Here is a 13,961-nt window from a genome sequence, read left to right on the forward strand (position 1 = left end):
AAGATTGTTGTGTTAGTTAATACTGTTTTATAATCCTTCTGATAGTCTGACTCTATTTAATTTTGCAGATTGTTCTTATTATTGTCACTTGGTATGTGTGTAAAATACAAGAGCTGTAATAAAATAATGGTTCAACGTGGCTTAAAATCAATAAAATCATTGAAGAAATTAATCAAATAAGTCTAATTATGGATACAAAATCTTGTAATAAAATATTTTTCTCTTCAAATGTTTGTAGTTACTAATGTGTCGTTTTTTGTTAGCTCTATATAGTTCCTGGATCATGCCTCATTCTTTTGTGTTTGTTGGCCCTGACATTCTAGAAATTAGATGTGAAAAAACTTCCAAGCTATCTTTATCTGTAGGCTGTGTAGGTTTGTGCATATCTGATGCCCTATATGTCTTCCATCATATTTTTGTTGATTCACTCAACTCTGCCCATTTTGTTTTTTCATGTGAGGAAACAAAAGTTGTTAACATGGTTTGGTCAGGGGTTGAATTTCTTTATGTGATGTGTATTTTACTGATTACAATGTTTTCTTGCATCATTGGAACCTTTTGTATGTTATTTGCCAATAACACTGTTTCTGACTGATAGAAGATTTATCATCCTATTTTTTTTCTCTATTGTGAAATGCTGGTCTCCACCCCACCATTTCTCTTCTCCATGTGTTTTGAAATGGAAATATATTAAGGCATTTAGTTGAGACAATTACCTATCATTGGCATTAATCTTAAAATATGTGTTGACTTCTGTTGGCAGGTTTTCCATTTCCTCTATACTTACTCTCTTGTCATTGATGTCTGCCCATTCACCCTTGATGAGTTTGCTCAAGCATTTCATGACAAGGTTTTATTTCATCTTTAATCTGACTTTACTTTCCTTCTGTGTAACATTTTGTTTGTGCTATTCAAAATTTATATGAAACAATGCATTTATAGTTTGTAATATTGAGTCAATTCTGGTATACAGGGGAATGCGCTTTGGTCTTATATAAATAGCTCAACTTCCTTTGCTTCCTTTCTAATGACTACACCTTAGTTAGTTGTATTATATCACCTAGCAGCTTTTAAGTATAATAAATAATTTTCGCAAGAGCTAGAGTGTGTTAGTTATATAACCATATTAGTTAAAGACATTTTCTCAATCTTCTTATATATGATTAGCTCTCTTGTTGTGGTTAATTGTTATTATCATTATGTTTTATCATTTGGTTTGTGTTTTACAATGATACCATTTTGTTTTAAGAGTTTCCCATTGGGCAAAATATACAGAATTTCTTTGTTTGCCTTGTCATTAAAGATAAATACAATAGTTATTTTATTTCTTCTTCTTTCCCTAAATCCCCTTAGCGTGATGATAGAAATTTTGTGACCAACCCATTACTATCCGATACTTATAGACATTATATTGTGTGTTATCATTTCCTGAAATGAATTGTGTATTCCTTGCCTTAAATATGTATATATTTTAAAATTTTCTTGTGATAAGTTTAAGTGTAAATGTTTTGTAGGTTGATTAGTTAGTATTAATTATTTAAATTTTATTGTAGCTAAGCAAATGGACTCACAACAAAGACAAGTGCACAAAGGATGATGAATTGAAGGATGGAGCAAGTTTCATGCATGGTTTACTTTTGTGTATCTTGTAATGTTTCTGTTTTTCATTTTTGAAGTAAAAAATGTTCAAAAACTTTATTATGCTAGGCTTTCAAACTTAAGTTAGAAGTAAGATCTCATGAAGTAGACACATTCATGGTTTGAATTAGTTATTGTTTAATGTAATACTTATGGTTTATCAATCTATTGAGAATTATATTTTATGATTAATTTTTTTTTTATCAAAATACAATAATGAAAATCTTTTAATTAAAAAAAAACCATATAAGTATACTTATCAAAATAAAATTTAAAATATTTTATCCACACTAAAGTAACAAAATTTTATTACTATATGTTACGATTTAAAAACATATTATAAGTTTAACAAATCGTTATGATTTATATAATATAACAAACTAAAAATGTTATCAAAATAATCAAATGTAACAGTTGAAAAGTCTTATGCAAAAAGTATAAGATTAAACTTCAAATTTATAACTAAATACTCTAACTAAATGTTATTATTTGAATATTATAGCAACTAAAAATGTGTTATTGAATAGTTTAAGATAACATCGAACATAACATTCGAATCCTGTTTTAGAAAAGACAGGACTTTTAATAACAGGGGCTATGTTAGCATTTTCTGAAGCGTTATCAATACTCCCGGTTAGCAGTTTTTAAGTGTTATGAATACTGTTTTTTCTTGTAGTGGCTACAGTTTTCTTACCTGTATCCTGAGCTTTCCAATGCACCAAGGCCACGAGCACGGTCCTCTAACCCGAGCCTCTCCGAAGACCTAGTCACAACACATATAAAACACCCTTAATACTAACCAATCCAAAACCACTTCCCGGGACCAATCCCACACTCTCGGAATCCCCAAATTCCTAAAACAATACATCGGAAACATCCCCCGAACCCCCGGAGCAAAAGCTCAAAATTGCAAAATTCCTTGTTCTGAAAATAGCCTAGCGCTGCGGCACTGCCCTTGAGGGCCGCAGCGCCCAGTGTGGCGTGCTGCCCCTTTGGCACACCCACATGGGGCCATTTTGTAATGAGCATGCCTTGGTGCTTGATCATTAGTCAAGTCTTGCACCAAGCAACCTCATGGGATAGGGTAGTGGCAGTTTTGTAATATTGCATATGTCTCCCAGACAAAAATCATATATGTTCCTGGGAAGACTTTATTTCCCTAGAAGGCTCCTTAGGGGGAGGTGACCTGGTGACTTAGGGAAGCACCATGGCCATCAACAGATAGGGGCCAAAGCTATGTACTCCCTTGCCCTATCAAGGCTATATATTAATGAAATAACATTTATCCATACTTGCCCCTGTGTACTTCCTTGTTGCTTATGTGTTACTTGTTTGTTACCTTCGTTGGGCCTTTGTGTGCCACTTGCCTTGTTGTGTGCTTTGTGTTGTGTGGACGTTCCTAGGAATGACTTGCTTTGTGCTTGCTCATACTTCGTTATTGCCCGTTGCATGTCCGAGATGTGTATGTGGCTAACCGCTGAGTTTGTTTGCCTGTAGGTGTGTGTTGTAGGCTGACTTGCTAGCTTGAAGAGTCTGCAAGTGCCGCACGTTCCGTCTAGTTGGAATCCCCAAATAGCCGGCCCGTGACAGTTGGTATCAGAGCCAAGTTAGAAAGCGCTTGGCAAAAACACACTATGGTGAACCACACTCAGAGGATCGAAGCTCTTGAGAAGCGAGTTGGGGAACTGGATGGCCTGGACGAGAGGGTCAGGGATCTTTCCTTTGCAAGTCAGGACTCGGGTTCGTCTGATGCATACAATCGCATAGCTGCGTTGGAGAAGGAGAATGATGTTCTTCTATCCAGAATTATCGTGTTGGAGAAAAGAAACACTCCAACAAGTACTTCTGTTTCCCCGCGGTGGGAAGAGCGCATCGCGGCAGTGGAGCGCATGCTAAAGGAACAAGAAGTTTCAATAAATGACACAACGGAAGATTGCAGGGAGGCAGTCGGTGTGCTCAGAGAAGAAATGGCTGAGCTAACTGCCAAGGTAAACCTGACCATGCGAGCGGTTGGGAATGCCCCTGCAACAGGGCCGATAGGTATGGAATATGGCCGAGCCAAAGTACCCGAGCCGAGGCCCTATAATGGGGCCAGAGATGCAAAGGATTTGGAGAATTTCCTCTTTGACATGGAACATTACTTTAGAGTCGTGCGGGCCGATTCAGAAGATGGAAAGGTCGCCATGGCTACCATGTATTTGTCGGGGGATGCCAAAGTGTGGTGGAGGACCAAATATGATGATATAGAGAATGGCAGGTGTACCATCACATCTTGGGCGGACCTGAAGAGGGAATTAAAGACGCAGTTTCTGCCAGAAAATGTAGCTTACATAGCTCGTCGCCAGTTACGAGAGCTTAAACAAGTCGGGACAGTCCGAGAGTATGTAAAGAGATTTTCGGGACTGATGCTCGATATTAAAGACATGTCCGAAGTGGACAGGCTCTTCTGCTTCCTCGAGGGACTGAAACCGTGGGCCAAGCAAGAACTTCAAAGACAGCGGGTGACTGATCTAGCCACCGCTCAAGCTGCTGTCGAACGCTTAGCAGACTACACTCCGGAGAGTAGCCTGCCGAAAAAGGCTACCCCTCCAGCCAGCTCAAGTAGCGTCGGGAGTAAGAAGTTTGGGAAGTCCTGGCAGGGCAAGAGTGGGGGAGAGAAGAGGACAGCTGAGTCCAATTCTTCAAGTGGGACAGATGCTGCTGTAGGGAAGAAGCCGTTAGCTTGTTGGATTTGCAAAGGCCCACACAAGTCGGCAGTATGCAAATTACGGGGCCAGATAAATGCCCTCATTGGCCAAGAACAACAAGGTGAAGGAGAAGAAGAAGAGTACGCGCACATGGGCGCTGTCCGCCTGTTGAACGCTCTCAAGAAGCATGGCGAGAAAGGGAAGAAGACCCTGGGGAAAGGGCTAATGTTCGTGGATGCCGCTATCAATGGCAAGCCTGCCAAAAGCGTGATGATTGATACTGGCGCCACCCACAACTTCATCTCTGAACTCGAAGCAAAGCGACTGGGACTAAAGCTGGAGAAAGATGCAGGCCGCATGAAGGCGGTCAACTCCAAAGCCTTGGCCACATCTGGCGTGGCTAAAGGGGTAAAAGTGAAGATCGACACGTGGGAAGGGCAGACTGATTTGGTGGTCGTCCATATGGACGACTTCGATGTAGTTTTGGGAATGGACTTTCTAACCGAGAAAGGTGCCATTCCAATTCCTGCCACTGGAAGCTTACTCATAATGGGAGAGACTCCTTCAATGGTACCTGCAAAGGTGAAGCCACCCCCTGCTGTGAAGCTTCTATCAGCTTTACAGTTCAAGAAGGGTGTGAGGAAGCAGGATCCGACTTATGTAGCTGTGCCCACCGTGTTCGAAGAAGTAGTGGAAGAAATTTTTCCACTAGAAATTACGAGGGTCTTGAAGGTGTATGGGGATGTGATGCCAGATAAACTCCCCAAAGCCTTGCCACCAAAGAGGGGGATTGATCACCAGATAGAGCTGGTTCCTGGAGCGAAACCTCCAACAAAAGCGCCATACAGAATGGCACCCCCTGAGCTAGAAGAATTGAGGAAGCAATTAAAAGAGCTATTGGAGGCAGGCTTCATCAGACCGTCGAAGGCGCCATATGGCGCACCGGTGCTATTCCAGAAGAAGTACGATGGGAGCTTGAGACTGTGCATCGACTATAGGGATCTCAATAAGGTGACAGTTCGCAACACATACCCCATTCCTCTAATCGCTGATTTGTTCGACCAGCTAAGTGGAGCTAAATACTTCACAAAGTTGGACTTGAGATCGGGCTATTATCAGGTGAGGATTGCAGATGGGGATGAACCAAAGACTACGTGTGTTACTCGATATGGAGCATTTGAGTTTCGAGTAATGCCGTTTGGGTTGACAAATGCACCTGCTACCTTCTGTACACTAATGAACCAAGTATTCCACGAGTATCTAGATAAGTTCGTGGTGGTGTACTTGGATGACATCGTGGTTTATAGCGCCACGATAGAAGAGCATCAAGAACACTTGGCTCAAGTGTTTCAGAAGTTGAGAGAGAACCAGCTATATGTAAAGCGAGAGAAATGCTCGTTTGCACAGGAGAGCATCAAGTTCTTAGGCCACGTGGTGGAACGTGGCCGTATTCGTATGGATCTGGAGAAGGTGAGGGCAATCCAGGAATGGAAAGCCCCCACAAACGTGAAAGAACTCCGCTCCTTCTTGGGCCTAGCCAACTACTCTAGAAGATTTGTGGACAGCTACTCAGGAAGGGCGACACCCTTGACCGAGCTTCTGAAAAAGGGTGTGATTTGGGCGTGGACTGACAAGTGTGCTGAAGCGTTCAGAAGTTTGAAAGAAGCCATGATGAAGGATCCTGTTCTTTCCTTGCCAACTATTAGCAAGCCCTTCGAAGTACAGACAGATGCATCAGATTATGCTCTGGGAGGGGTACTAGTACAAGAGGACCACCCAGTCGCATACGAAAGTCGCAAGCTGTCTGAAGCTGAGAGGAGGTATACTGCCCAGGAGAAGGAGCTCCTCGCAGTTATACATTGCTTGCGAGTGTGGAGGCATTACTTGCTGGGGTCATAGTTCGTGGTGAAGACGGATAATGCAGCTGTGAGTCATTTCCTTACTCAGCCGAAGCTGACCCCTAAGCAGGCTCGATGGCAGGAGTTTGTGGCGGAATTCGACTTCCGTTTTGAGCACAGGGCAGAACGCTTGAACCAGGCAGCTGACGCCTTGAGTCGTAAAGCGGAGTTGGCGACTCTAAAGATCATGGCTAGTTTATCGGCTAGCGTGGTGAACACTCCACTCAAGGAACGCATTAAAGAAAACCTAGAAAAAGACCCAGTTGTCAGGACCATCCTGAAGCTCGTAAAAGAAGGCAAGACTCGCCAGTTCTGGGTGGAGGATGACCTTCTGTGGGCTAAAGGGGGGCGCTTGTATGTTCCAAAAGCTGGAGATTTGCGAAGGACATTACTAAGCGAGTGTCATGACACTCTGTGGGCAGGTCATCCAGGGTGGCAGAGAACCCATGCCCTCTTGAAGCAGGGTTACTACTGGCCACAAATGCGGGACGGTGTAGTGGAGTACACCAAGACCTGTCTGGTCTGCCAGCAAGACAAGGTCGATAGGAACAAGACACCTAGGTTGTTGGAGCCCTTGCGAGTCCCAAGCCGACCGTGGGAGAGCGTGTCGCTTGACTTTATCACCAGTCTTCTGAAGACAGGAGATTTAAGTGCGATCTTGGTGGTCGTGGATAGATTCTCGAAGTATGCAACTTTCATCCCAGTGTCGAAGTACTGTTCGGCAGAAGAGAACGCCAGACAATTTTTCAAACATATTGTCAAATATTGGGGAGTGCCCCAGAACATAGTCAGTGACCGAGATGGAAGATTCACGGGGACGTTTTGGTCCGAATTATTCAATCTCTTGGGGTCACAACTGAATATTTCCTCGAGCTACCATCCGCAGACAGATGGGCAGACAGAAAGATTCAACGGGATGTTGGAAGAGTACTTGCGCCACTTTGTCAATGCCAATCAGAAGAATTGGCCGCAACTACTCGATGTAGCTCAATTTTGTTTCAACTCTCAAAAGAGTTCTTCGTCGAATAAGAGCCCTTTTGAAGTTGTTAATGGACAGCAACCACTGTTACCCCACACAGTGGACGAATATCGCGGTCGGAACCCGCGAGCCTTTCACTTCACCAAAGACTGGAAGAAGACAACAGAGATTGCCCGAGCTTATCTAGAGAAAGCCTCAAGAAGAATGAAGAAGTGGGCAGATCAGAAGCGCAGACCACTGGAGTTCAAAGCAGGTGACTTAGTGTTAATCAAGTTGCGGCCCGAACAGTTGAGATTCCGAGGGGACAAAGACATCAGACTCGTCCGCAAGTACGAGGGTCCAGTCTCAGTCATCTCAAAAGTTGGCCTAACTTCATACAAAGTCGACCTACCCGCTTGGATGAAGATACACCCGGTCCTTCACGTCAGCAACTTGAAGCCGTATCATGAAGATCCAGCCAATCCAGAGCGCAACCAGTCAACCAGAGGAGGAGTCAGTGTTCAGCCAAGGAGCAAGCGTCAACCTGAAGAAATCCTGGCGGAAAGAACGGTCACCACTGACCGTAAAAAGCATAAGGAATATCTGGTAAAATGGAAAGGGCTCGCTGATGACGAAATCAGCTGGGAAAGGGCGGAAGACTTGAAGAAGCTCACGCAGAAGATTGAAGATCTACAAGCTACTTCGTCGAGGGCGCCGAAAGATTAAGTGGGGGAGAGTGTGGCGTGCTGCCCCTTTGGCACACCCACATGGGGCCATTTTGTAATGAGCATGCCTTGGTGCTTGATCATTAGTCAAGTCTTGCACCAAGCAACCTCATGGGATAGGGTAGTGGCAGTTTTGTAATATTGCATATGTCTCCCAGACAAAAATCATATATGTTCCTGGGAAGACTTTATTTCCCTAGAAGGCTCCTTAGGGGGAGGTGACCTGGTGACTTAGGGAAGCACCATGGCCATCAGCAGATAGGGGCCAAAGCTGTGTACTCCCTTGCCCTATCAAGGCTATATATTAATGAAATAACATTTATCCATACTTGCCCCTGTGTACTTCCTTGTTGCTTATGTGTTACTTGTTTGTTACCTTCGTTGGGCCTTTGTGTGCCACTTGCCTTGTTGTGTGCTTTGTGTTGTGTGGACGTTCCTAGGAATGACTTGCTTTGTGCTTGCTCATACTTCGTTATTGCCCGTTGCATGTCCGAGATGTGTATGTGGCTAACCGCTGAGTTTGTTTGCCTGTAGGTGTGTGTTGTAGGCTGACTTGCTAGCTTGAAGAGTCTGCAAGTGCCGCACGTTCCGTCTAGTTGGAATCCCCAAATAGCCGGCCCGTGACAGTTGGTATCAGAGCCAAGTTAGAAAGCGCTTGGCAAAAACACACTATGGTGAACCACACTCAGAGGATCGAAGCTCTTGAGAAGCGAGTTGGGGAACTGGATGGCCTGGACGAGAGGGTCAGGGATCTTTCCTTTGCAAGTCAGGACTCGGGTTCGTCTGATGCATACAATCGCATAGCTGCGTTGGAGAAGGAGAATGATGTTCTTCTATCCAGAATTATCGTGTTGGAGAAAAGAAACACTCCAACAAGTACTTCTGTTTCCCCGCGGTGGGAAGAGCGCATCGCGGCAGTGGAGCGCATGCTAAAGGAACAAGAAGTTTCAATAAATGACACAACGGAAGATTGCAGGGAGGCAGTCGGTGTGCTCAGAGAAGAAATGGCTGAGCTAACTGCCAAGGTAAACCTGACCATGCGAGCGGTTGGGAATGCCCCTGCAACAGGGCCGATAGGTATGGAATATGGCCGAGCCAAAGTACCCGAGCCGAGGCCCTATAATGGGGCCAGAGATGCAAAGGATTTGGAGAATTTCCTCTTTGACATGGAACATTACTTTAGAGTCGTGCGGGCCGATTCAGAAGATGGAAAGGTCGCCATGGCTACCATGTATTTGTCGGGGGATGCCAAAGTGTGGTGGAGGACCAAATATGATGATATAGAGAATGGCAGGTGTACCATCACATCTTGGGCGGACCTGAAGAGGGAATTAAAGACGCAGTTTCTGCCAGAAAATGTAGCTTACATAGCTCGTCGCCAGTTACGAGAGCTTAAACAAGTCGGGACAGTCCGAGAGTATGTAAAGAGATTTTCGGGACTGATGCTCGATATTAAAGACATGTCCGAAGTGGACAGGCTCTTCTGCTTCCTCGAGGGACTGAAACCGTGGGCCAAGCAAGAACTTCAAAGACAGCGGGTGACTGATCTAGCCACCGCTCAAGCTGCTGTCGAACGCTTAGCAGACTACACTCCGGAGAGTAGCCTGCCGAAAAAGGCTACCCCTCCAGCCAGCTCAAGTAGCGTCGGGAGTAAGAAGTTTGGGAAGTCCTGGCAGGGCAAGAGTGGGGGAGAGAAGAGGACAGCTGAGTCCAATTCTTCAAGTGGGACAGATGCTGCTGTAGGGAAGAAGCCGTTAGCTTGTTGGATTTGCAAAGGCCCACACAAGTCGGCAGTATGCAAATTACGGGGCCAGATAAATGCCCTCATTGGCCAAGAACAACAAGGTGAAGGAGAAGAAGAAGAGTACGCGCACATGGGCGCTGTCCGCCTGTTGAACGCTCTCAAGAAGCATGGCGAGAAAGGGAAGAAGACCCTGGGGAAAGGGCTAATGTTCGTGGATGCCGCTATCAATGGCAAGCCTGCCAAAAGCGTGATGATTGATACTGGCGCCACCCACAACTTCATCTCTGAACTCGAAGCAAAGCGACTGGGACTAAAGCTGGAGAAAGATGCAGGCCGCATGAAGGCGGTCAACTCCAAAGCCTTGGCCACATCTGGCGTGGCTAAAGGGGTAAAAGTGAAGATCGACACGTGGGAAGGGCAGACTGATTTGGTGGTCGTCCATATGGACGACTTCGATGTAGTTTTGGGAATGGACTTTCTAACCGAGAAAGGTGCCATTCCAATTCCTGCCACTGGAAGCTTACTCATAATGGGAGAGACTCCTTCAATGGTACCTGCAAAGGTGAAGCCATCCCCTGCTGTGAAGCTTCTATCAGCTTTACAGTTCAAGAAGGGTGTGAGGAAGCAGGATCCGACTTATGTAGCTGTGCCCACCGTGTTCGAAGAAGTAGTGGAAGAAATTTTTCCACTAGAAATTACGAGGGTCTTGAAGGTGTATGGGGATGTGATGCCAGATAAACTCCCCAAAGCCTTGCCACCAAAGAGGGGGATTGATCACCAGATAGAGCTGGTTCCTGGAGCGAAACCTCCAACAAAAGCGCCATACAGAATGGCACCCCCTGAGCTAGAAGAATTGAGGAAGCAATTAAAAGAGCTATTGGAGGCAGGCTTCATCAGACCGTCGAAGGCGCCATATGGCGCACCGGTGCTATTCCAGAAGAAGTACGATGGGAGCTTGAGACTGTGCATCGACTATAGGGATCTCAATAAGGTGACAGTTCGCAACACATACCCCATTCCTCTAATCGCTGATTTGTTCGACCAGCTAAGTGGAGCTAAATACTTCACAAAGTTGGACTTGAGATCGGGCTATTATCAGGTGAGGATTGCAGATGGGGATGAACCAAAGACTACGTGTGTTACTCGATATGGAGCATTTGAGTTTCGAGTAATGCCGTTTGGGTTGACAAATGCACCTGCTACCTTCTGTACACTAATGAACCAAGTATTCCACGAGTATCTAGATAAGTTCGTGGTGGTGTACTTGGATGACATCGTGGTTTATAGCGCCACGATAGAAGAGCATCAAGAACACTTGGCTCAAGTGTTTCAGAAGTTGAGAGAGAACCAGCTATATGTGAAGCGAGAGAAATGCTCGTTTGCACAGGAGAGCATCAAGTTCTTAGGCCACGTGGTGGAACGTGGCCGTATTCGTATGGATCTGGAGAAGGTGAGGGCAATCCAGGAATGGAAAGCCCCCACAAACGTGAAAGAACTCCGCTCCTTCTTGGGCCTAGCCAACTACTCTAGAAGATTTGTGGACAGCTACTCAGGAAGGGCGACACCCTTGACCGAGCTTCTGAAAAAGGGTGTGATTTGGGCGTGGACTGACAAGTGTGCTGAAGCGTTCAGAAGTTTGAAAGAAGCCATGATGAAGGATCCTGTTCTTTCCTTGCCAACTATTAGCAAGCCCTTCGAAGTACAGACAGATGCATCAGATTATGCTCTGGGAGGGGTACTAGTACAAGAGGACCACCCAGTCGCATACGAAAGTCGCAAGCTGTCTGAAGCTGAGAGGAGGTATACTGCCCAGGAGAAGGAGCTCCTCGCAGTTATACATTGCTTGCGAGTGTGGAGGCATTACTTGCTGGGGTCATAGTTCGTGGTGAAGACGGATAATGCAGCTGTGAGTCATTTCCTTACTCAGCCGAAGCTGACCCCTAAGCAGGCTCGATGGCAGGAGTTTGTGGCGGAATTCGACTTCCGTTTTGAGCACAGGGCAGGACGCTTGAACCAGGCAGCTGACGCCTTGAGTCGTAAAGCGGAGTTGGCGACTCTAAAGATCATGGCTAGTTTATCGGCTAGCGTGGTGAACACTCCACTCAAGGAACGCTGTTTACCGAGTTTTTCGGAAACGAATAACTAACAGAATAATAAAAAGATAAGAACTGTAGAAATACTGAAATGTAACTAAACAAACAGTGTTTTTACGTGGTTCAGGCGTTAACAAGCCTTAGTCCACGAGTCGATGTTATTATACTTGGAAAAGATTACAGTAAGATGGCTGGTGCATAAGAACTTCACACACTCACAATGTTTCTCTCGGGTTCTCTTGAAGAAGATGAAGCTAGAGAGATTTTAGTAGAGTTTTTGCTATCTGATTTCTTTCTCTTCTTGTAAAATGAAGGGGTCTTTATAGCTAGGGTTTTGGATTAGGGTTTTTCTCTACGTACATGAGTCTTAATTACACCAGCCATAAATAGGGATACAATTACTGTAGTAGCATGGCTACAAGACTCTATGTGGGTATATTTACGTGAAAGTATGGGGAACACACAAAGTCAGCCGTCTTTTCCAAGTTGTCAGCGGAACAGTAGGCGAAAAGGTACCCTTAGGCGTGCTGGGATGTGTGCGGCTTTGACCTGACGGGCGTGTCAGGCGGGATCCTGTGTCAGGCGGATATCATTCCAAATATGCCTCCTCCAGGACTCGACCGTTTGGCTTTGTTCCGTGCGAGGCACGGAACTGCTTCCGCGGAGACCACTCGAAGAGCTTCTCCTGGAAGGAGCTTCCCCGAAGGATACCCCTTCGGGAGTCCGGGAGAGTTGACGAGTTTCCGTATTGTGTTTGCTTGGAAGAGTAATCCGGACACCAAGCGGGAGAGGTGAAGCCTTTCTGTATATCCGCGAGCTCTGGTCACCTATCGTGAAAGACATCGATAATTCTGCTTCCCTGAGGCCATCAATCTAAACGCTATCCGGAAATCTGGATAACATTTACCCCCCAAGGTCACGGAGCTTTGAGGGATCCGGGAGCTTGTACAATCGGTTTCTTAGATTAGGCGAGGGGGCACCTTCTGTGTTCCCGGAAGGGTTCCTTTTTCCCGCCTGAGTATTAGTATGGAAAAGAAAGAGAATTTCTTCTGTTTGAGATCAAGTACTCAAGTGCGGCAAGGACCACGTGTCATTCTGGGAATGGTTCTGCGACCAAGACGTGTGCGTGAGGCGACTGGTTGAGTATGCGTGCGTCAGTCATCTAATGATTTGACGGTTTTTAATGGTACTCCGGGCCCGAGGTGGTGTAATGATGGGAAATAAATACTTTATTCCCATCCGAGGAGTCATAAATAGGATCGTCGCTTCCTCTCCAGCCGTTGGATCTGATGCACACGGAATGGGAAGATCGGGACCGTCCACTTGAGGAATTCGAAACGGCCTCTTCCCTGCTATAAAAACGAGGGAAAGGACCTTTCTTCCTCTTTACGCTTTCAGATTCTCCATCTTTAGGATTTTCAGATTTCCAAACCTTCGAACTCTCAGGCTTCCCAGCTTACGTTCCCCCGAACTTGCCATTTCTTTTGGTAAGTATCTGGAAACTTTTCTTTTTGATTTGGCAGTGGGTTTATTCCCCGAAGTTCCTGGTTTGAATCGCCGTTCGTCTTTGCAGCTTTTACTTCTCGCGATCGTGCTGTGCAGTGATCCAGTTACTCCTTCAACCTCCAACTACCCGAATATCAGTAAGTATTTCTACTTTGCTCTTTCCTCCCAAACCTTAGGTTGTTGGTAGTTGTTAGAGTAGAGGTTTCTGCCATTATTGCTTATGTGCATTTGTGAATAGGGCTTTGGTAGGCACGTGATTGATTGTGAGTCGATAAGTAGCCTTTTCTGCATGTTTTGGCGATTTGCGTTTGGAAAGTCGTCCCTTGTTTTGCTGTTTTAGGGCATAAGCATGAACGCCTTTAGGGTGTCTTTCTCTGGAAAAACACTTCTTTTGGTGGGCTTAGGCTCGGGGTCTGAGTCTGGTTCCTTGCTGTCCTTCGGGTGGCATGGTGCCAATCCCTCGGTAAGCTCGGTGGGAGCCTCTCCAAGCAGTTTTCGAGGAGGGTCTCCCCGACGCCTTTGATACCACTAGGGTATGACAAGGGTGCTGACTGCTTAGAGTGTTTTCTTCTTTCTTTTCTTTTGTCCAGTGACGAACATCTCGAAGGAACAACTCCTTGCTGCGGGGGAGGCTGATTCTGCCCAAGAGAAGGGCTCTCCTGTCGCTGGTGGAAAGGGGAAAGGAAAGGCGAAAGCGGTCGCGGCTAGCCCA

The sequence above is a fragment of the Humulus lupulus genome, chromosome 4, assembly GCF_963169125.1.
Source record: "Humulus lupulus chromosome 4, drHumLupu1.1, whole genome shotgun sequence".
Lineage (NCBI taxonomy): Eukaryota > Viridiplantae > Streptophyta > Magnoliopsida > Rosales > Cannabaceae > Humulus > Humulus lupulus.